Consider the following 24,992-nt stretch of genomic DNA (forward strand, 5'->3'; position numbering starts at 1 on the left):
TTCATTCCCAGTTTTTCTTTGATTTCCTCATTGTGGACACCCTCCTGCCATTGTTCCTATCTACTAGTACCTGCAATCATCCTAGCTACTTTCATATCCGTAACCTCAACCTTGTTGATAAGGTAACCTGAATCCACCCAGCTTTCGCTCCCATACAACAAAGTTGGTCGAAAGATTGAACGGTGCACAGATAACTTAGTCTTGGTACTGACTTCCTTCTTGCAGAAGAGAGTAGATCGTAGCTGAGCGCTCACTGCATTAGCGTTGCTACACCTCGCTTCCAGTTCTTTCACTATGTTGCCATCCTGTGAGAATATGCATCCTAAGTACTTGAAACCGTCCACCTGTTCTAACTTTGTTCCTCCTATTTGGCACTCAATCCGTTTATATTTCTTTCCCACTGACATTACTTTCGTTTTGGAGATGCTAATCTTCATACCATAGTCCTTACATTTCTGATCTAGCTCTGAAATATTACTTTGCAAACTTTCAATCGAATCTGCCATCACAACTAAGTCATCCGCATATGCAAGACTGCTTATTTTGTGTTCACTTATCTTAATCGCACCCAACCAGTCTATTGTTTTCAACATATGATCCATAAATAATATGAACAACAGTGGAGACAGGTTGCAGCCTTGACTTACCCCTGAAACTACTCTGAACCATGAACTCAATTTACCGTCAACTCTAACTGCTGCCTGACTATCCATGTAAAGACCTTTAATTGCTTGCAAAAGTTTGCCTCCTATTCCATAATCTTGTAGAACAGACAATAACTTCCCCCTAGGAACCCGGTCATATGCCTTTTCTAGATCTATAAAGCATAGATACAATTCCCTGTTCCACTCGTAACACTTCTCCATTATTTGCCGTAAGCTAAAGATCTGGTCCTGACAACCTCTAAGAGGCCTAAACCCACACTGATTTTCATCCAATTAGTCCTCAACTAATACTCGCACTTTCCTTTCAACAATACCTGAGATGATTTTACCCACAACGCTGATTAAAGAGATACCTCTGTAGTTGTTACAATCTTTTCTGTTTCCATGTTTAAAGATTGGTGTGATTACTGCTTTTGTCCAGTCTGATGGAACCTGTCCCGACTCCCAGGCCATTTCAATTATCCTGTGTAGCCATTTAAGAACTGACATTCCACTGTATTTGATGAGTTCTGACTTAATTTAATCCACCCCAGCCGCTTTATTGCACTGCAATCTATTGACCATTTTTTCCACTTCCTCAAATGTGATCCTATTTCCATCATCATTCCTATCCCAGTCTACCTCGAAATCTGAAACATTACTGATCGCATTTTCACCTACATTGAGCAACTCTTCAAAATATTCCCTCCATCTGCCCAAGGCATCCACAGGATTCACCAGCAGTTTTCCTGACCTGTCCAAAAAAAAAAAAAAAGAAAAGCGATTTTGTTTTTCTATCCCTCTGTCATCTATTTCGATATGTACCATTTGGTCATCTGTGCAACAATCTAGAGAAGGAACTACAGTGCAGTCTGGACATTTTGTTTTGATCCACCCACAGCTTTGACATAAGACCAAATTTTCTTACGATTTTCGGCCGAGTCAGCACATAGTATGGCATATTCGTCCCCCACGCTGGCCTCTGTACACGGGAGTAGGTATAACAGCGGCCGCCGGGACAGCACATGCGGTGATAAGCCTGGCAGACGGCATGTCGTGCTTATCGCGGCAGCTGGCGGAGGGTGCTGATAGCCTCGTGCTGTCCGCGGTACCCCGCGGCTGACAGCTCCGTGTTCCGCACTGCGCTGTATGGGGTCCTCTTCTCTGCCCTTGCCTGTGGAACAACCAGTGACGATAACTCCTGACGATGACGCGTCAGTGCGAAACGTATCCATGCTCGCCGCTTGGAACCAAAATGGTTCAAATGGCTCTGAGCACTATGGGACAACTTCTCAGGTCATCAGTCCCCTCGAACTTACAGCCCCTCAAACCTAACTAACATAAGAACGAAACTTCTTGGTACATTAAAACTGTGTGCCCGACCGAGACTCGAACTCGGGACCTTTGCCTCTCGCGGGCAAGTGCTCTACCATCTGAGCTACCGAAGCACGACTCACGCCCGGTACTCACAGCTTTACTTCTGCCAGTATCTCGTCTCCTACCTTCCAAACTTTACAGAAGCTCTCCTGCGAACCTTGCAGAACTGGCACTCCTGAAAGAAAGGATGTAGCGGAGACATGGCTTAGCCACAGCCTGGGGGAGCTTCTGTAAAGTTTGGAAGGTAGGAGACGAGTTACTGGCAGAAGTAAAGATGTGAGTACCGGGCTTGAGTCGTGCTTCGGTAGCTCAGATGGTATAGCACTTGCCCGCGAAAGGAAAAGGTTCCGAGTTCGAGTCTCAGTCGGGGACACAGTTTTAATCTGCCAGGAAGTTTCATATCAGCGCACACTCCGCTGCAGAGTGAAAATCTCATTCTGGTAACCTAAGAACATCACACACATCCAAGAGCGAGGCAGGATTCGAACCTGTGACAGTAGCGATGGCGCGGTTCCAGACTGAAGCGCCTAGAACCGCTCGGCCACTCCGGCCGGGCTTAGAACCCTGTAGATACAAGGCTCAAGCAAAATAACGGTCCAGTCTCCATAACATGAAATTGCTCCAAAATTCTTGACTCTGAGCACTATGGGACTTAACTTCTGAGGTCATCAGTCCCCTAGAACTTAGAACTACCTAAACCTAACTAACCTAAGGACATCACACACATCCATGCCCGAGGCAGGATTCGAACCTGCGACCGTAGCGGTCGCGCGGTTCCAGACTGCAGCGCCTAGAACTGCTCGGCCACTCCGGCCGGGCTTAGAACCCTGTAGATACAAGGCTCAAGCAAAATAACGGTCCAGTCTCCATAACATGAAATTGCTCCAAATTTCTTGACTCTGAGCACTATGGGACTTAACTTCTGAGGTCATCAGTCCCCTAGAACTTAGAACTACCTAAACCTAACTAACCTAAGGACATCACACACATCCATGCCCGAGGCAGGATTCGAACCTGTGACAGTAGCGATCGCGCGGTTCCTGACTGTAGCGCCTAGAACCGCTCGGCCACTCCGGCCGGGCTTAGAAACCTGTAGATAGAAGGCTCTAGCAAAATAACGGTCCAGTCTCCATAACATGGAATTTCTCCAAAATTCTTGACTGTACAGTAAGTTCGAATATATTGAGGTGGTGCACAAGATTAATAAACACAAGACATACACATAACAGAGACTTTAGTCATCAATAATGTATTCTCGTTGACTATTTACAACACTCTGTCAACGTTGGGGAAACATTTTGTAATGTTATGTGAGCCTCACTGCTCTTTTTTTTTTTAACTAAAATGGGCCTGATTTTATTCTGAGATATTTAGTAATGTATGTAAATACCGTAAACGTAAACGTGATTCAAAAAGTACTTGAAGTGAAGTGCAGCTGGACAGCAACAAACTCTTTAGCACGCAATCCCCGCAACGATAGTAGTTGTGAATCTTTGCGTATGGACTCTAAAAAAAGTAAATTGATTTATTTAAAAAAAGAGGACTGTTAATCTGTATCTCGTGGAAAGAGGACGTGTTGCTAGGCCGTCGCTCAGAACGTATTGTTACATTTAATGAAAATTGATATTTTAGTTATAAAACCGAGTAAAGAATGTGTAGGAGTTGCCAAACATTTAATATACAAATTTTCTGTAAGTGAAGAATGGAAATATCTTGTTTTTGGAAAAGGACGTGAACTTCATTGTCGTCGCTGTCTCTCAATCGACAGAATTGTACGTGTACAAAGTTCACTAAAATACAGGAAAAGAAATGCATTCTCTATAGTTTTCATTCAATAAGTAACAACCTCTCATAATTTAATAATTACAGTAATTGGATTATGTTCTTGTACAACAGTATGGTGCTGAACTCCACAGACCAATTTTGATGTAGCAGGACGTGTAGTTTGTAGGAAGTTTGTGCGCCAAGCAATCTCCTTTTCTCACGAAAAGCTGATTGCTGTTTGATCTTATTTACTTACAACAGTGGTCCCTTAGGTATGGAAAGCTACGAAAACTTGGGCTCAAAGCTATCCGCAATACGTCGTATTTTAAACTTTGAGGAACAATAACTTCCTCCAAATTGTAATACGTCACCAACTGGTTCAGAAGCTGATGATTCACGGAGGAAGCAACCAAAATTCAGGTACCAGTCACTACTTAAAGTAAAAATCTCAATCAAAAATCAGTCTCTCTCTCTCTCTCTCTCTCTCTCTCTCTCTCTCCAAACACACATATATAAATATTCATATTATTAAGGTAAAAGTCATTTTATAATTTCGATTTGGTGACTGTGCAGATCACGTGGTTTTGACCCGAAGAACTCGTCGACACATGTTCGAAGCGTATCTTAATCCGGAAAGCAAGTTCCTCGATGGTTCTTCGACAGACAGCGGAAAATGTGAAAATCTGTGGTTGCAAGATCAGGTGAATAAGGTGGATGTGGAATGACTTCTCAGTCCAACTCCTGTTTAGTGTCAAGTGAACTGGCAGTTGCGAATAAAGACTATCATCAACTGTAGAGTGGAATGACGACAATGAAAATTTGTGTCCGACCGCGACTCGAAACCCGGATTTCCCGCTTATGGCGAGCGGTATCCTTACCATTCCGTGCACGGCTCACAGCCAGACCTAAACTTCCATACGTCGTCAACCATGCGTCTACGACGCGTACTCGCACATCCATTATGTACACTCGTGCTCATAAATTAAGGATACGCTGATACGCGGTGAAACAACGCTCTGCTGGGCGGTTTGATGGTTTAAATCACCTCGGGATATGACCATGCGGTGCATTTGACCTGCGGTCGTCGCACAGTGGCACTGGAGCAGTCCACATACGCAGAGATGCGTTGGTGCATATCAGAGTACGGTGCAGCGAATAAGTGTGCAGACGTTTTCAGACGTGCTAATGGTGACCTGGTATTGAAAATGACTCAAAGAACATATACTGATGACGTTATGAGGGGTAGAATACTAGGGCCACTGGATCAAACACAGCAGATCGTAGCAAGTTCCCTCCGCGTGCCACAAAGTGTGATCTCAAGATTATGGCAACTATTCCAGCAGACAGGAAACGTGTCCAAGCGCTACAGTACGGGACGTCCACAGTGTACAACACTACAAGAAGTCCGATATCTCACCATCAGTGCCCGCAGACGGCCACGGAGTACTGTAGGTAGCTTTGCTCGGTGCCTTAGCGCAGCCACTGGAACAGTTGTCTGCAGACACACAGTCTACAGACGACTGAACAGACATGCTTTGTTCTCCCGGAGACCTGCAAGGTGCATTCCACTGACATCTGGTCACAAGAGAGCCCGTAAAGCCTGGTGTCAAGAACACAGTACAGTGGTCCCAGGATATGTTCACGGACGGCTCCAGATATAGTCTGAACAGTGATTCTCGCCGGGTTTTCATCTGTCGTGAACCAGGAACCAGATACCAACCCCTTAATATCCTTGAAAGGGACCTGTAAGGCGGTCGTGGTTTGACGGTGTGGGGTGGGATTATGATTGGTGCACGTACACCCCTGCATGTCTTTGACAGAGGAACTGTAACAGGTCAGGTGTATCGGGACGTCATTTTGCACCAGTATGGCCGCCTTTTCAGAGGTGCAGTGGGTGGGTCCTGATGGATGATAACGCATGGCCCCACCGAGCTGCCATCGTGGAGGAGTACCTTGAAACAGAAGATATCAGGCGAATGGAGTGGCCTGCCTGTTCTCCTGACCTGAGCCGCATCGAGCGCGTCTGGAATGCTCTCGGTCGACGTATCGCTGCACGTCTTCAAACCCCTAGGACACTTCAGGGGCTCCGACAGGCACTGGTGCAAGAATGGCGGCTATGCCCCAGCAGCTGCTCGACCACCTGATCCAGAGTATGCCAACCCGTTGTGCGGCCTGCGTACGTGTGCATGGTGATCATATCCCATATTGATGTCGGGGTATACGCGTAGAAAATAGTGGCGTTTGGTAGCACATCTGTTTCGGGACGGTTTTCTCAACTTATCACCAATACCGTGGACTTAGAGGTCTGTGTCGTGTGTGTTCCCTACGTGCCTACGCTATTAGCGCCAGTTTTGTGTAGTGCCACGTTGTGTGGCTCCACATTCTGCAGTTATCTTTAATTTATGAGCGTGAGTGTATATTCCCGTGCTGGTCAGACGTTGTATTTGAAAGCCGCTTTTTTAAGTAAGGCCTTCAGCTGCGTATGTTCTTCACAGCAATTTTTATAACTTGTGTTCGGGTTTTCAACCATTCTTGTTTTTGGTGTGGTTTTGAGCCTCTAGCCCAGGAGGTATTGCAAGTTTTCTTAACTAGGCCTTCAGCCGTATTGTTTTAATATGAACCTTTTAAGGCAATGTGTAATTAAGTGGTTCTTAAGAAAATAAAGTTTGTGTGTTTTGTGCATTTAACAGTAACTCTTTACGGCTCCCTCCACAACCATAACCTGATCCGCTCTATCCTGCGAATCCAGATTTCACATATACAGAACGTAATGAAATACAGGTACACCAAACAAATGATTTCAGTTTCAGAAAAAAATGAATGTCTTCTTCAAGAGAAGGAGCTCCAGAAAATGAGCAAGTCAGTAACACGATGGTCCACATGTGGTACTTATACAAACAGCTACTGGGCGTTGGATGTTCCTGGGGGATATCATACCAAATTCTATCCAACTGATCGTTAAATCGTCAAAATCCTGAGCTGGTTGGAGGGCTCTGCAAATAATACTCCAAATGTTCTCATTTGGAAAGAGAGCCGGCAACCCTGCTGTCTTAAGTAATAGAACCCAGTACGTTGTCCTCGATGGTGAGTGTTCATCGGAGGTGAGGGTATCATCTGGAGTGCCGCAGGGAAGTGTGGTAGATCCGCTGTTGTTTTCTATCTACATAATGATCTTTTCGATAGGGTGGATAGCAATGTGCTGCTGTTTGCTGATGATGCTGCGGTGTACGGGAAGGTGTCGTCGTTGAGTGACTGTAGGAGGATACTAGATGACTTGGACAGGATTTGTGATTGGTGTAAAGAATGGCAGCTAACTCTAAATATAGTTAAATGTAAATTAATGCAGATGAATAGGAAAAAGAATCCTGTAATGTTTGAATACTCCACTAGTAGTGTAGCGCTTGACGCAGTCACGTCGATTAAATATTTGGGCGTAACATTGCAGAGCGATGTGAAGTGGGACAAGCGTGTAATAGCAGTTGTGGGGAAGGCGGATAGTCGTCTTCGGTTCACTGGTAGAATTTTGGGAAGATGTGGTTCATCTGTAAAGAAGACCACTTATAAAACACTAATATGACCTATTCTTGAGTACTGCTCGAGCGTTTGGGATGCCTATCAGGTCGGATTGAAGGACGACATAGGAGCAGTTCAGAGGCGGGCTGCTAGATTTCTTAATGGTAGGTTCGATCATCACACGAGTGTTACGGAAATGCTTCAGGAACTCGGGTGGGAGTCTCTAGAGAAAAGGAGGCGTTCTTTTCGTGAATCGCTACTGAGGAAATTTATAGAACCAGCATTTGAGGCTGACTGCAGTACAATTTTACTGCCGCCGACTTACATTTCGCGGAAAGACCACAAAGATAAGAGATATTAGGGCTCTTACAGAGACATATAGGCAGTCATTTTTCCCTTGTTCTGTTTGGGAGTGGAACAGGGAGAGAAGATGCTAGTTGTGGTACGAGGTACCCTCCGCTACGCACCGTATAGTGGATTGCGGGGTATGTATTTAGATGTAGATGTAGATGAAGATAGGGTTTGCCAAGCGTGAAGACAACCAGCGGGTATTATCTTGCTGCAATGTAAGCCCAGTATGGCCTGTCATGTAGGGCAACAGAACTGGGCGTGGAATATCGTCGATGCGCCGCTCTGCTGTAAGGTCGCCACTGGTGGTAACCGGAGAGGTCCTGCCATGGAATGAAGTGGCAACGCAGGCAGTGAGTACTGGTTGTCGGGCCGTATGGTGGGCTGTATTCGGGTTGGTACCCCACTGCTGTCCCACACGTCCCCAGACACGTCTTCGGCCTGGAATCTCATTGACTGGAGTAAAGCTGTCTTGTGCTGAATCTCGCCTCAAATTGAGCCCTGACTGCCAGCGAAGACATGTCTGGAGACACCCCGGACAGCGGTAGGATACCATCGTGACTGTCCCTCGCAGTACAGCGCGTCCATCAGGAGTGATGTTCTGGGGTGCCACGTAATTTCATAACAGGACGCCTTTACTTGTTACCCGCGACACCCTTACAACACAGCGGTAAGTCGATGACATTCCGCGCCCAGTTTTGTTGCCCTTCATGGCAAGCCCTCCTGGGCTTACGCTTCAGCAAGATAATGCCCGCCAGCACACCGCGAGAGTCTCTACCTCTTGCCGAACACTATCTTCGCCAGCAACGTCGCCGTATCTCTCTCCAATTGAATTCCTCAGTTTGTGAAGCTGTTTCACTTTAGTAAATCATCCCAGTATTTCTGAAACCGTAGTCATTTTTTGTCTATACGTACATGTACATCAGATCAACCGATTTCCGTCCGTTTCGGACAATTCCTTCATTGTCACTCGCAGCTAATTTCTTTGGGATATTGTGGTACGTTGACACTGTAATTCTGTCAGAGACAGCAAAGGACTTAGAAGAGCAGTTGAACGGAATGGATAGTCTCTTGAAAGGAGGATATGAAACTCAACAAAAGCAAAACGAGGATAATGGAATGCAGTCGAATTAAGTCGGGTGATGCTGAGGGAGCCGGCCAGAGTGGCCGAGCGGTTCTAGGCGCTACAGTCTGGAACCGCGCGACCGCTACGGTCGCAGGTTCGAATCCTGCCTCGGGCACGGATGTGTGTCATGTCCTTAGGTTAGTTAGGTTGAAGTAGTTTAAGTTCTAGGGGACTTATGACCTCAGAAGTTAAGTCCCATAGTGCTCAGAGCCATTTGCACCATTTTTTGCTGAGGGAATTAGATTAGGAAATGAGACACATAAAGTAGTAAAGGAGTTTTGCTATTTGGGGAGCAAAATAACTGATGATGGTTGAAGTAGAGAGGATATAAAATGTAGACTGCCAGTGGCAAGGAAGCCGTTTCTCAAGAAGAGAAATTTGTTATCATCGATTATAGATTTAAGTATCAGGAAGTCGTTTCTGAAAGTATTTGTATGGAGCGTAGCCATTTATGGAAGTAAAACATGGACGATAAATAGTTTAGACAAGAAGAGAATAGAAGCTTTCGAAATGTAGTGCTACAGAAGAATGCTGAAGTTTAGATGGCTGGATCACATAACTAAGAGGAGGTACTGAATAGAACTGGGGAGAAGAGTAATTTATGGCACAACTCGTCTAGAAGTAGTGTTCGGTTGGTAGCACAAGTTATGAGGCATCAAGGGATCGCCAATTTAGTATTGGAGGGCAGCGTGGAGGGTAAAAATCGTAGAGGGAGACCAAGACATGAATACACTAAACAGATTCAGAAGGATGTAGGTTCCAGTAGGTACTGGGAGATGAAGAAGCTCGCACAGGATAGAGTTGCATGGAGAGCTGCATCAAACCAGTCTCAGGACTGAAGACCACAACAACAACATTGTGGTACGTTGATTCAAATTGCTCCAAGCACTATGGGACTTAACATCTGAGGTCATCAGTCCTCTAGAGCTTAGAACTACTTAAACCTAACTAACCTAAGGACGTCACACACATCCATACCCGAGGCAGGATTCGAACCTGCGACCGCAGCAGCAGCGCGGTTCCGGACTGAAGCGCCTAGAACCGCTCGGCCACAACGGCCGGCTGTGGTACGTTACCTCACCGCCAACGTTACTGTTACCTGTTGATGGTAACAGTGACTCGTAAATATCTGATACATCACAGGCAATTTATTGAACCAGGTCTGCAATTTGCACCCTTATCTTCGCGTTAAGGTTGTTTTCAGATGCAGGAAGGTCTTTTGTCGGCCACTGTTATGCAGGAGTTGTACTTTCCAAATGTTCTGCAGAGTGGTCTGTCGCGTTATGTTTTTGTGATACGCAGGGCAGCGAGTGGGTTACTAATGATTATCATTATTACAGGATTAATCAGTACAAAGATTAATTAATAACAAAATGTTGTTGTTCTCCTGTTATTCTCCGCCAAGCGTCTTAATCCAGAGCATCTTCCTTGTCGATGCTGCGGTGTTCTATTACTCCATTTATGTGGTCTGTCCAAGAACGTCGTGATCTTCCGTGCTTACGTCTGCCGGGTGGTTTCCATTCATAAACCTCCTTTGGCCACCGATGATCTCGCATCATATGCCCGTACCATTTTAATGATTTTCTTTCAATTCCATCTACCACTGTATCATATGCCTTCATACTAGCTCTTATTTCATCATTAGTTTTCCCTTCGATTCTTGATATTCTGGCACTCCTGCGCAAATCATTTCACCAGCACCATTTTGAGATCCGCATTTACTTCCATAGTTCTGATCCATAGCATAGCACTTATTCATCCGTTATCTTACCTACTCTTTTCTTATTGCTGTTGGAAATATTCTTATCCCATCGAAAAGAATTAATACACCCTAACACTTTTCTGCTTTGCTGTATTCTATATTTTACTTCTGTATGGCCCAAACCATTTTTATCAATATGTGCCCCGAGATATTTAAATTTCTCTGCTTGTCTCATAACTGCTTTGTGATTTATGTGTACTTCAAATTTAGCATCACTATTCACCACCAGACGCATTTGTAGTCTCCATTTCTTGTATTCCTGATATAATCGCATCATGAAGTCATAATCGTCTTGTGCTATACGAGCTTGACCGTCAGCAAAATGTCTGTGCATCGTTTACAGTGATTCTCAATTTATATGTAGAAGTGGGTTACTAGTGATAAATAAATTTTATTCTTAATTTCTACGCTGGTCCTCGTAGCTCAATTATTTTTCGAAGCCTGGACTCAATGGTTACAAATCGGAGGAAACGTCGTCACGTGACCGCTGGGCAGATATAAGCAGAAAGCATACACTTATTCACTCCTTGCTTAGTTCGTTGACGAATATATATATATATATATATATATATATATATATATATATATATATATATATATATATATATATATATATATACAGGGTGAGTCACCTAACATTACCGCTGGATATATTTCGTAAACTACATCAAATACTGACGAATCGATTCCACAGACCGAACGTGAGGAGAGGGGCTAGTGTAACTGGTTAGTACAAACCATAAAAAAATGCACGGAAGTATGTTTTTTAACACAAACCTACGTTTTTTTTAAATGGAACCTAAACGGGAAAAGAGTAATAAACATCGATCGAAAAATGCTCCGAAGTTATCTGTTGGACTGCCCGCGCCGCAATCAAGCTGATTGCTACCCAGTTCGGTGGCAGCAACGTGCGCGGAGGTTGGCCGACAGAATGCAGTTCAGTTTAACGAAGCCATTAGCGTGGGCGCCCTGGGAGGAACTTGCACGCACTCTGGGAAATGCAACGCTAGAAAGGTCAGGGTTCCTTAATCGCAAACACATCAGAGTGGGAGAAAAGCGCCAGTAGTCCGGAAGTTTCTAGTAACGTAGAAGTTATTCCCTGATCTCTTAACGTACATCCCCCTCCTCCCCTCGATTCTCAAGAAAACCTCCTCATTTCGTATCAAATCGAAATAATTTTCAAAATTCTTCTGTAGCAGAACACATCAAACGCTGCCGCTTTCTTCCGTTCCGGTCGGCCTACGGTCCATGAACCACTATCACACAAAGCTGTGCTCAAGGTGAACTTTTTTCAGAAGCTTCTTTCTCACATTAAGGCCTATGTTCTTCCATCATGCGTTATTTTACACTATGCGACCAAAAGTATCCGGACACCTGGCTGAAAATGACTTACAAGGTCGTGGAGCCCTCCATTGGTAATGCTGGAATTCAACACCCCCGCCCCACCGCCAAAGCCTTGATCTTGATGACAGCTTCCACCCTCGCAGGCATACGTTCAATCAGGTGCTGGAAGGTTTCTTGGGAAATGGCCGCCCATTCTTCACGGAGTGCTGCATTGAGGTGAGTTATCGAAGTCGGTCGGTGAGGCCTGGCACGAAGTCGTCGCTCCAAAACATCCAAAAGGTGTTCTGTATGATTCTGGTCAGGACTCTGTGCAGGCCAGTCAATTACAGGGATATTACTATCGTGTAAACACTCCGCCATAGGCCGTGCATTATGAACAGGTGCTCGATCATGTTGAAAGATGCAGTCGCCATCCCCGAATTGCTCTTCAACAGTGGGAAGCAAGAAGTTGCCTAAAACACTAATGTAGGACTGTGCTGTGATAGTGTCACGGAAAACAACAAGGGGTGCAAGCCCCCTCCATGAAAAACACGACCACACCATAACACTACCGCCTCCGAATTTTACTGTTGCCGCCACAGACGCTGGCAGATGACGTTCACCGGCATTCACCATACCCACACCCTGCCATCGTATCGCCACATTGTGTACCGTGATTCGTCACTCCACACAATGTTTTTCCACTGTTCAATCGTCCAATGTTTAAGGGGCTCCGGAACGCCCTATACTTGCAATGTTAAAATAACGCTTATAAATTACATCTTTCCTCACAAAGTATTTGAGGTAGGAAGTTGAACTTTTTACAGATAATTTATTGGAATATGGGCTACAACTTAACACAGGGATTTTACAAAATTTTAGTTCAGTTATTAAAGATGATTTTTTTCAATTGTAATGAAAATTCACAACATTTTTTTGCAATTTTTTATTTATATATTCAAAAATATACAGCTTTTTGGAAAAAGGCTGTGTTAAATTATGCAGAAGGTACTGTGTAACATTTACTGAAAGTTTGAAACAAATATGTTTGGAAGATCCTTAGAAAACATGTAATTAGTATGAGGAAATAAAAGTTTTGGGAATCGAGCGACAAAGATTGGATTAACTTTTTAGTGCATTCCAGGTCCATAGGATGGATTATCTTCATCCTCTGCAAACTCCTCCTACAGCTTCCTCTTGTTCCTCCTCCTGTTTACTCTTGCTTGTATTTCTAGACTCTTTACAGCCCTGTCTGCAGCCCGAAGGCGTTCCTTGTCTAAAGCAAGCATCGCTCGTACCATGTTAGAACCTATCTCCATTGGCATATTTCTAAATACGTTGCACCTTACAATGTTGCCATCATTGAAAGTCGCAACAGCATCATACACACCAAAGTGAAGTGTTTCTATTCCAACAAATACAGTCTTGGGGATTCTCGACCATAGTTACATGGAAGTCTTTTTCTATCGAGTCCCACTGGTCCTTCATGTGCCTCCTCTTTGTCTGTCTGATAATTTTTGAGGCTTCCTTTCTGGTCTGAAAATAATGTTGTTGCGTCTCCAGTGACTTCTTAGAGTTACATTTATGGAAAGCTCTCTTTCGTTCTTCCAGTGCTTCTTCACATGCGGAGTCCCACCACGGGTGTTTCGTGTTCTTCTTCAATGGTGCTGCCTGCCTCTTTGATTCTCTTGATTATCTTGTTACGGAATTGATGCCAGGTGCTTTCCTTTTCCCATTCTTCTTTTATATTGCTTTCTCCTTTTCTTAAAAATCTTCAGAGGATTTCTAATAACTTTACTTTTACTCATTATTATACTTCAACAAAACAGAGACTCAAGAAACAGAATTAATTACGAATATTTTCGAGATAACGACAGAGTAAATAAACATGAAACAATCGACAATCACACCAGCGATATATATTGAACCATCGCAGGTTAGCCACAACACATACTTTATCTCACATCACTAAAATGTACCTGATGAACGCGGACGTTAATAATAACACCATTTGACAGCAGTTTAACAGCGCCACAGTGGGTCACGCCCATGTAGAACACATTTCAAAAAAAATTTAAAAATAGTTGTAGTCTTCGGAATTGAATAAATTATATATCTATTAAAAGGTAATAGTCTGCAGATTCAGAAAACGCAAAAAAGTAAAAATTGAACTTTTCATGATTTGGAGCCTTTCCGGAGCCCCTTACAGCAAGCGAGGCGTCGTTTGGCGTTTACCGGCGAGATGTGTGGCTTATGAGCAGCCGCTCGACCATCAAATCCAAGTTTTCTCACCTCCCGCCTAACTGTCATAGTACTTGCAGTGTAGTTTGGAATTCTTGTGTAATGGTCTGGATAGATGTCTGCCTACTCCACATTATGACCCTCTTCAACTGTCGGCTGTCTCAGTCAGTCAACAGACGAGGTCGGCCTGGACGCTTATGTGCTGCACGTGTCCCTTCACATTTCCACTTCACTGTCACATCGGAAACAGTGGACCTAGGTATATTTTCGAGTGTGGAAATTTCGCGTACAGACGTGTGGTACAATTGACCCCCAATCATCTGACCACGTTCGAAGTCCGTGAGTTCCGCAGAACACCCAATTCTGCTCTCTCCCGAAGTCTAATGACTACTGAGGTCTCTGATACGGAGTACCTGACAGTAGGTGGCAGCACAATGCACCGAATAAGAAGAACGTTACTTTTGATCAGATAGTGTCCCCAACAGAGTTCGAATCGTCACAAAGGCGAAAGGTAGACACACCTCATATTACTTTCAATTGAAAGCTGTCTGGGTGTTACTGGTCAGACAGTGAACGGGCTATGCCGAACCTTTTCGATCCAGAAACGACATCTCTTGGTTCTTAATGTTTCCATGAGGTAAGATTCAGTAGCTGTAAAGTATTTTCTAAAATGAATTTTAACCATCAGCTGGACATGGTGGGGTCTCATTCAGTAAGTTAAACCTGTTGCCTTATATACATATCTATAATGGGGTTACAAGGTTAACTATACATTATATACAGTCTGTTGTTTTCTACATATGCCCTGATATTCTTTTCCAAGGTCACAAAACCGACTCTGAAATGGTTGAAGGCTCATTGCATTATACAGTAATGATACCTGTGGCCAATATTTGTTACATACAATCTGACTGGATTCATATCTGTTACCCCGTTATTTTGAAATACGGAGAAGTATCGTGATAGATCATTTTTTTGTCATGGATTCTTTTAATGTCCACAACTTTTCGATGATATGTGATTTTATGCCGTTTCTAGATTGGCAACCTAGAAATGGATGTCAGTAGTGTGCCATGATTATTACTATTATGTATAGCCACACAGTTAATAACGATGACGTGGAACCTGATATCTAGGTGGTTTTCGGTACTGTATTTGTGTCACACCGAGCAACACATTCTTTTTTACTACTAACGTGTGTTAATATAGAAATTATTTCTTACATATGAATTACTAGCCTCCTAATAACCATTTATATAATTTGTTTCGCTTGTCTCCACTTGGTAAGTTCTATTTACCTATCTGATGGTTGTCTTTTCACTTTTAAGAATAGCCCTTACATAATGAGGTATAGATGATTATGGTGTTGTCACTAGATCATTACATATTGAAAGTTATTTCTACACTGCCTGGAACTACATAACTGATTACCTGGAAACGATGTTCACAATTGTGTACCACTGTTTGTTTTAATTTAATACGTTAGATACAGCCTCTTTTGGAAAATATCATTTAGTTTAAAAAGAGATTAAATGTTTCTCAATTTATACCCTGTCTGGCATATATTACTCAATAAAGAGTGTTGCTGCAAGCGAAATACTGCTGGAAATTGGATGTTGCACTTTAGATTAACATTATTTTTGTTTTTATTACGTAATTGTTTTGCACCCTGAACCAGGTTACATTTTTTGTTGTAAACGTATCTGGTTTAACTGATATGTGCTTCCAGTTTTATCTTAGGACTGTTTTTGCAGTAATTTTCAGTGTTAATGTTTGTCTGTATTCGTTTACAGTCAACCGAAGGTGTTGGTAAAGATACTTTGTTGCTTCACTTCACCACTGATGCAAAAGTATGGTGTTATAGTACCTACGCAGTACAAATGTACTATCTCTGATATAACTTGACAGCTGGGGCATTCTTAGAGTAATTGCTCGCCTTGTATTTTCTGTGCTGTATGTCTATTTGTCAGTATACTAAGACAAATTATGTCAGGTCTTTCAACAATTTAAATGGGTAATTTCGATACTGTTCAGCTCCAAAGGGATATGGAATGCCTGTAACTGATCTGTTGGACCCTGTAAGTGTACAAATGGAATTTTGCACCCAATAATTTGTCGAGTTTTGCTATTTTTCTATGCCCTGTACTTTGTAAGTAGGCTGTTTAGGTTTTTATGTTGGTAACGTCACGTAGCGCTCTGTATGAAAATCACTGGCTGTGCTGTGTGCACTCTGCGGCTGGTTGGCATTGTTGGAATATTCGCTATTGTAGTGTTGGGCAGTTGGATGTGAACAGCACGTAGCGTTGCGCAGTTGGAGGTGAGCCGCCAGCAGTGGTGGATGTGGGGAGAGAAAAGGCGGAGTTGTGAAATTTGTAAGACTGGTTGGCATGAACTGCTATATATACACTCCTGGAAATGGAAAAAAGAACACATTGAGAGCGGATGATCTGGACCTGTGTGCAACAGAGACAGTAAATTTGTAAGACTGGATGTCATGAACTGATATATATATATATATATATATATATATATATATATATATGTGTGTGTGTGTGTGTGTGTGTGTGTGTGTGTGTGTGTGTGTATTATGACTGTTGAACACTATTAACGTAAATACATTGTTTGTTCTCTGTCAAAATCTTTCATTTGCTAACTATGCCCATCAGTAGTCAGTGCCTTCAGTAGTTTGAATCTTTTATTTAGCTGGCAGTAGTGGCGCTCGTTGTATTGCAGTAATTCGAATAACGAAGATTTTTGTGAGGCAAGTGATTTATGAAATATAGGTTATTGTTAGTCGGGGCCATTCGTTTGTAGAGATTATTGAAAGTCAGATTGCGTTGCGCCAAAAATATTGGTTGTCAGTTTAGTGTAGGTCAGGAAAAGTAAAGAGCGAAATGTTTGAGTACGTTCAGTTCTGCTCAGCTGTTTGAAAATCAAATAACGTAAGGGGTTTATCAGCACAATCATTAATAAATTTTTCTAAGGAAAGGTTTCTACTTTCATAATTTTTTTTATGTTGATGCTGATAGACATCCTGGATGATCGTTAATAACAGAAACCGGTAGATGACTAATGGGACAAATGAACAGGTGATGGTTAAAATGCATTTTATAAAATCTCTGGGTTAGTTCGACTTCCGTTGTCACACCGAGTGGGTTGGTGCCGTGCTCGGCTACTGGGATCTTATTCCGGAGGAAGGCAGTTCAAATCCCCGTTCGTCCATCGTGGTTTATATCTGCCGTGGTTTCTCCAATTTTATTGACGCAAATGCTCAAATAGTTTCTATGAAAGAACTCTGCATTCTTGCTTCCGCAGGCATCCCCCTCAGGATTGCAGGTAGTCTTTAATGATTTCTTCCTCGCCCTGATGCTCGCTCAGCTCGTAATATTCTTCACGAGAGTGTTGAACTGCATCGAAAGAGGAATGAAGGTATTTCATGTCTTCACATAAGGATTGACAATATTTCGCGTCGTGATATAAGAGCTACGACCTCGACATTTCGCAGCTCGGATTCCGTTCGCCAACAGTCGAAGGTTGAGCGGCTTTCGCACTGTCGCTTAATACGGCTCCAGACCAAAAATGGCTGCGAAGGCCGCGGAGTGAAAAATAAAACCAGCAGCCGGCGGACAAAGCGCGCTGACCCACCAACATGACTGGCAAAATTGCCACATTATCTGCTGTTACAGCACGACTGAACGGACTGCGCTAAACTGTTCTAAACGGGAAGGTTGTACGGGATTCTGAATATTGGCACCACAGTGGCGTTGTGCGGCTACACAATGAGTCTGGAGGGGATAGTTAAGGTTTGGAAATCTTCAGGGGGTCACAAACCAGAAGATGTTCGTGTATAATGACTTTTCTGGAGTCTAGAAATCTACTCTGTAGGAATCATCATGGGTTTCGAAAAAGACGATCGTGTGAAACCCAGCTCGCGCTATTCGTCCACGAGACTCAGAGGGCCATAGACACGGGTTCCCAGGTAGATACCGTGTTTCTTGACTTCCGCAAGGCGTTCAATACAGTTTCCCACAGTCGTTTAATTAACAAAGGAAGAGCATATGGACTATCAGACCAATTGTGTGATTGGATTGAGGAGTTCCTAGATAACAGGACGCAGCATGTCATTCTCAATGGAGAGAAGTCTTCCGAAGTAAGAGTGATTTCAGGTGTACCGCAGGGGAGTGTCGTAGGACCGTTGCTATTCACAATATACATAAATGACCTTGTGGATGACATCGGAAGTTCACTGAGGCTTTTTGCGGATGGTGCTGTGGTATATCGAGAGGTTGTAACAATAGAAAATTGTACTGAAATGCAGGAGGATTTGCAGCGAATTGACGCATGGTGCAGGGAATGGCAATTGAATCTCAATGTAGACAAGTGTTATGTGCTGCGAATACATAGAAAGAAAGATCCCTTATCATTTAGCTACAATATAGCAGGTCAGCTACTGGAAGCAGTTAATTCCATAAATTATCTGGGAGTACGCGTTAGGAGTGATTTAAAATGGAATGATCATATAAAGTTGATAGTCGGTGAAGCAGATGCCAGACTGAGATTCATTACAAGAATCCTAAGGAATTGCAATCCGAAAACAAAGGAAGTAGGTTACAGTACACTTGTTCGCCCACTGCTTGAATACTGCTCAGCAGTGTGGGATCCGTACCAGATAGGGTTGATAGAAGAGATAGAGAAGATCCAACGGAGAGCAGCGCGCTTCGTTACAGGATCATTTAGTAATCGCGAAAGCGTTACGGAGATGATAGATAAACTCCAGTGGAAGACTCTGCAAGAGAGACGCTCAGTAGCTCGGTACGGGCTTTTGTTGAAGTTTCGAGAACATACCTATACCGAGGAGTCAAGCAGTATATTGCTCCCTCCTACGTATATCTCGCGAAGAGACCATGAGAGGAAGCCGAAAAGCACGCGTTTTAGCTCACGCAGGCTGTCGTGAGGTCTGGAACGGAACAAGGAAATTAGACTGTAGAAAAAACTGACGTAGCTGCTGGAATACTTAACTTTAATCCATAAATGGTGAACGTCGCTCTTGACGGTACATGTTTTACAGTATCAATAGTAACTGGTAATGGCGCCTTGCTAGGTCGTAGCAGATGACGTAGCTGAAGGCTATGCTAACTATCGTCTCGGCAAATGAGAGCGTATTTTGTCAGTGAACTATCGCTAGCAAAGTCGGTTGTACCACTGGGGCGAGTGCTAGGAAGTCTCTCTGGACCTGCCGTGTGGCGGCGCTCGGTCTGCAATCACTGATAGTGGCGACACGCGGGTCCGACGGATACTAACGGACCGCGGCCGATTTAAAGGCTACCACCTAGCAAGTGTGGTGTCTGGCGGTGACACCACACAGTCATAGGGAGAGAAGTAGAAGGAGAAAGAGAGAAAGGAAGAAGGTTTGGGATGCTAAGAGATGTGAAGGGAGGAACAAGTTACAAGCAAATGAAGGACGATGCTCAGGACAGAGATATATGGAGGACCTCATGTTGATGCCTATCTGAAGACCGATTTACTGAAAAAAGAAAAAGACAAAGAATAAAAAAATATAAATTTCTTTTCTGCCCATTTAGATTCAGTACCACATCTTTAATTACGCAGCCAAATCATCTAAAGTTCAGCACTCTACTGTAGCACGACATTTCAAAAGCGTTTGTTCTCTTCTTGTCTGAACTGTTTATCATCCACGTTTCAGTTTTGTACAAGGCCCGTCGTCGTCGTCGTCGCCGCCGCCGACGCCGCGGTCAATAAATGTCTGTAGGGGGATACAAAATGTCTTACACAATATTTCTAGGTGGTATGATGAACGGCAGGTAGATGTAACCTCTTCAGACCGCACATCCAGCCGGTTGGACGTTAATTCTCTATGTAATTACAGTTTCTTCTACACTGTCACCAAGTGTCCAGTATATTGGACATTTTAGCTGTCTCCCGAATTTTTCCTCAGTGGCGTTTTCTCTGTGTTGTTGGGTAAATTGAGATGTTCTGCCCACTGCGCCATTTCATCCGCTCTCTCTGCAATGTCATCCAGAAAGAAACGTGAGTACGAATGTCATACTCAGTCCTCTGTCCTTATTTATCGTCGTCGGGGGTTGTAAATATTCGGGGTGCACACAGACTTGTTGTGCCAATTGAGGAGCTACTCGAACGAATAGTAGAGGCTACGGTCACAGAAAACCGTGATAATGACTGGGAGAGCGGTGTGCTGACCACACGCCCCTCCTATCCGCATCCTCAGCTGAGGATGACACGGCGGTCGGATGGTCCCGATGGGCCACTTGCGGCCTGAAGACGGAGTGCTTTTTGTGCTTGTTGTAAATAGATCAACAAATTATGTTACAGTAACCTCACGCCGTTACTTCTTAATTGTTTCCAAGAGCAAACTATGAAGTCCAACCGGCTATACATAGGAAAATCTCTACCCGGAGTAGTAGTAAGTAAAAACTAACATTAGGAGGCTCATTTATGACGTCCATAAGCCACGCCATTAAAAAAAAATATTTGAAATAATAGAAAAATTTTACGTAGGTGTGAAGAGCGTAAATGTAGAAAAAGTAAGATAATGCAGATGGGCAAGAAGAACAATCCTGTAATGTTCGAATACAGCATTGTCAGTGTGCTGGTATGCTTATTGTCATGGCGCTGGTTTAGTTGCGAAGTATCTTTGTGAGCGGCTGCTTTTGCAAAGTCGAGCGCAGGACACGGAGCAGCTATCGTGTGTTGTGGGTAGCACCGCATGGAAAAGGCATTATTACGGGAGTTCAAATCTGGCTACATATACTGTCACTATTTACGTGAAGTAATGAGATATGGAAGTGGATTCAGTGAAAAGTGCATAAACAAATAATTAAAAATGAGGAGCGCAGCCGATAAGGTATTTGAGTATCCGCGCATTGGCGTGCTGTACCGTACATCAATCATACGCGCGATGTTCGGCCTCCCAGAACGGAACTAGTGTGAATCGGTGAAATAGTTTACCACAAAGGAGAGCAATCAAGTGCCAGTGTCTTGTAGCGAGTGTGAGATCGTGCGTTCGTCATCGCGTTTCCGCGTCATCAACAATCAGCCGCATCGCTACGGTTACGCGCACGCTCGTACAAGTGAGAACTGTTGTAAGTAGGATATTTATGTTTTCTTATTGGCAACGTTACGTAGCGCTCTATATGAAAATCACTGCCTGTGCTGTGTGCAGTCTGTGGCTAGTTTGCATTGTTGTCTGCCATTGTAGTGTTGGGCAGCGGCAGGACTACAGTGGGTCTGCATCTCTGATGACCCACCAATACCATTATTTCTACAAGGACTACAGTGGGTCTGCACCTCTGGTGGCCCACCAATACCACAATCTCTACCAGGACTACAGTGGGCCTGTCCACAATTTCTACAAAGACTGCAGTGGGTCTGCACCTCTGGTGGCCCACCAATACCATACTCTCTACCAGGACTACAGTGGGTCTGCTCTGTGATGACCTACCTACCAATCTTCTTCAAAACGTCGAATGACTCTGTTGAGAGTTTGCTCTGTTGTGGCCCATTACATGTCTGCATGTCAAGAGTCAGCACTGTCTTTCCGTTGGAAGGACAACACTACTACTTCAAGACTGCATGGAAATCCACTACTTACGTGTGCAATTTCTTTTACTAATGAGACTTTGTGAAAAAAAACTGTAATTCCTATTATGATGAATGATCAGGACTATCTTTATGGACTGTGAGAAAATTTTAGCTTTTGACCAACATTGTATAAATAAGTGTGTGCATTTGATATCTTTGTTATTGTAATTATGAAAATTTTTTTCAAATCATTATTGGCCACTGCCCAAAACAATTTGTAAAATTTTTTGTGGGGAGCATGGGGGCTATGTAAGTAGGCTGTTTATGTTTTCTTATTGGCAACGTTACGTAGCGCTCTATATGAAAATCACTGGCTGTGCTGTGTGCAGTCTGTGGCTAGTTTGCATTGTTGTCTGCCATTGTAGTGTTGGGCAGCGGCAGCTGGATGTGAACAGCGCGTAGCGTTGCGCAGTTGGAGGTGAGCCGCCAGCAGTGGTGGATGTGGTGAGAGAAATGGCGGAGTTTTGATATTTGTAAGAATGGATGTTATGAACTGCTATATATATTATGACTATTAAGGTAAATACAATGTTTGTTCTCTATTAAAATCTTTCATTTGCTAACTATGCCTACTAGTAGTTAGTGCCTTCCGTAGTTTGAATCTGTTATTTAGCTGGCAGTAGTGGCGCTCGCTGCATTGCAGTAGTTCGAGTAACGGAGATTTTTGGTGAGGTAAGTGATTTGTGAAAGGTATAGATTAATGTTAGTCAGGGCCATTCTTTTGTAGGGATTTTTGAAAGTCAGATTGCGTTGCACTAAAAAAAATATTGTGTGTCAGTTTAAGCACAGTAGTGTACAATTTTTCTAAGGGGACGTTTCACTGTGAACTGTAAATTAGCTTTCATGAACAGTTTTATATTATTACAAGTGTCAAGGAGGACTAGTACTAGATATGTGTGTGAACGTGTCGAGCGTACAAACTTTCGTCCGACATCATCAACAATCACCAGCGTCGTGTCGGCTACGCGTACGCTCGTCCAAGTGATGATTCTGGACAGATAATCATCACCGATGCCTGTGTACCTGTCGCTGAAGGTTCGTCCAGGGTAAGACTGTCAAATACGTGTGACGGAGTGAAGTACAATACTGACAGACATTAACATCGTCAAAAATACTGTACAGTAATAAGGGTGTCATTATTATGACCTCTCATTAAATCAGCAAGAATGTTATCAACACTTGCGACTTAGTGTATAAACAGTGAAACCTGTGGCTTTCTTATTATCTCAGAACGTACACTACTGGCCATTAAAATTGCTACAGAAGCGAAATTTAACCGACATTTGCATATCACATACTGTGATATGCAAATGATTAGCTTTTCAGAGCATTCACACAAAGTTGGCGTCGGTGGCGACACCTACAACGTGCTGACGTGACTGTTTCCAACCGATTTCTCATACACAAACAGCAGTTGACCGGCGTTCCCTGATGAAACGTTGTTGTGATGACTCGTATAAGAAGGAGAAATGCGTACCATCACGTTTACGACTTTGATAAAGGTCCGATTGTAGTCTATCGCGATTGCGGTTTATCGTATCGCGACATTGCTGCTCGCATTGGTCGAGATCCAATAACTGTTAGCAGAATATGGAATCCGCGGGTTCAGGAGGGTAATACGGAACGCCGTGCTGGATCCCAACGGCCTCGTATCACTAGCAGACGAGATGACAGGCATCTTATCCGCATCGCTGTAACGGATCGTGCAGCCACGTCTCGATCCCTTGAGTCAACAGATGGGGACGTTTGCAAGACAACAACCATCTGCACGAACAGTTCGACGACGTTTGCAGCAGCATGGACTATCAGCTCGGAGACCGTGGCTGCGGTTACCCTTGACGCTGTATCACAGACAGGAGCGCCTGCGATGGTGTACTCAACGACGAACCAGGGTGCACGAATGGCAAAAGTCATTTTTTTGGATGAATCCAGTTTATGTTTACAGCATCATGATGGTCGCATCCGTGTTTGGTGACATCGCGGTGAACGCACATTGGAAGCGTGTATTCGTCATCGTCATACTGGCGTATCACCTGCCGTGATGGTATGGGGTGCCATTGGTTACACATCTCGGTAACCTCTTGTTCGCATTGAGGGCACTTTGAACAGTGGACGTTACATTTCAGATCTGTTACGACCCGTGGCTCTACCCTTCATTCGATCCCTGCGGAACCCTACATTTCAGCAGGATAATGCACTACCGTATGTGCAGGTCCTGTACGGGCCTTTCTGGATACAGAAAATGTTCGACTGCTGCCCTGACCAGCACATTCTCCAGATTTCTCACCAATTGAAAATGTCTGGTCAATGGTGGCCGAGCAACTGGCTCGTCACAGTACGCCAGTCACTACTCCTGATGAACTGTGGTATCGTGTTGAAGCTGCATGGGCAGCTGTACCTGTACACGCCATCCAAGCTTCGTTTGACTCAATGCCCAGGCGTATCAAGGCCGTTATTACGGCCAGAGGTGGTTGTTCTGGGTACTGATATCTCAGGATCTATGCACCCAAATTGCGTGAAAATGTAATCACATGTCAGTTCTAGTATAATATATTTGTCCAATGAATACCCTTTTATCATCTGCATTTCTTCTTGGTGTAGCAATTTTAATGGCCGGTAGTGTGGTTGTTCATACCAGACGTAGGACAGTGTTGTGTTTATTGTTGAGTGGCTCCCCTAAACCCGCTTGTATATTTGTATACATAATTACAGGCAAGCCAGCAGCAGTTTCGAGCAGAAATAATACGACTGCCGCGGGAGTCTCAGGTGCGTGGTGTGGACAGAGCGCACGGTCAAAGCGAGATCAGTTTAAGGTTCCTCAACCAGTTGCACTTCCAGGCATGTAAATGCTTCTCGACAAAGTCACGTCGGTTAAATACAGGGTGGTTATAATGATACGGGGTGTTCCAAAAGTCTCTCCGCAGTACAGTATGATTGTTAGCCGTGCGCGCCGTATGCCGCACTGAATATACCCAAATGAAACTCAGTGAAGTACAAGTTATTAACTTATTGAATATTCATTTTTACTTACAAATTTTCACATTAAATGTTGAAAGTGTCCCACCTTTTGTTGAATACACAATTCAATTCGTCTGATCATGTTTCCAAACACAAGCTGTAACATTTCTTCTGTAACAGAAGCAGTGAAAGAGAATATTGCAATTTTCACTTCATCGATGGATTTTGGACGGTTTTTATAGATAGTTGCTTTCGCTGCACCCCAGAAGAAAAAGTCAGGTGGTGTTAGGTCAGGCGATCGCAGGGGCCAAAGTGC

Source organism: Schistocerca cancellata, chromosome 10 (genome assembly GCF_023864275.1).
Source record: "Schistocerca cancellata isolate TAMUIC-IGC-003103 chromosome 10, iqSchCanc2.1, whole genome shotgun sequence".
Classification (NCBI taxonomy): Eukaryota; Metazoa; Arthropoda; class Insecta; order Orthoptera; family Acrididae; genus Schistocerca; species Schistocerca cancellata.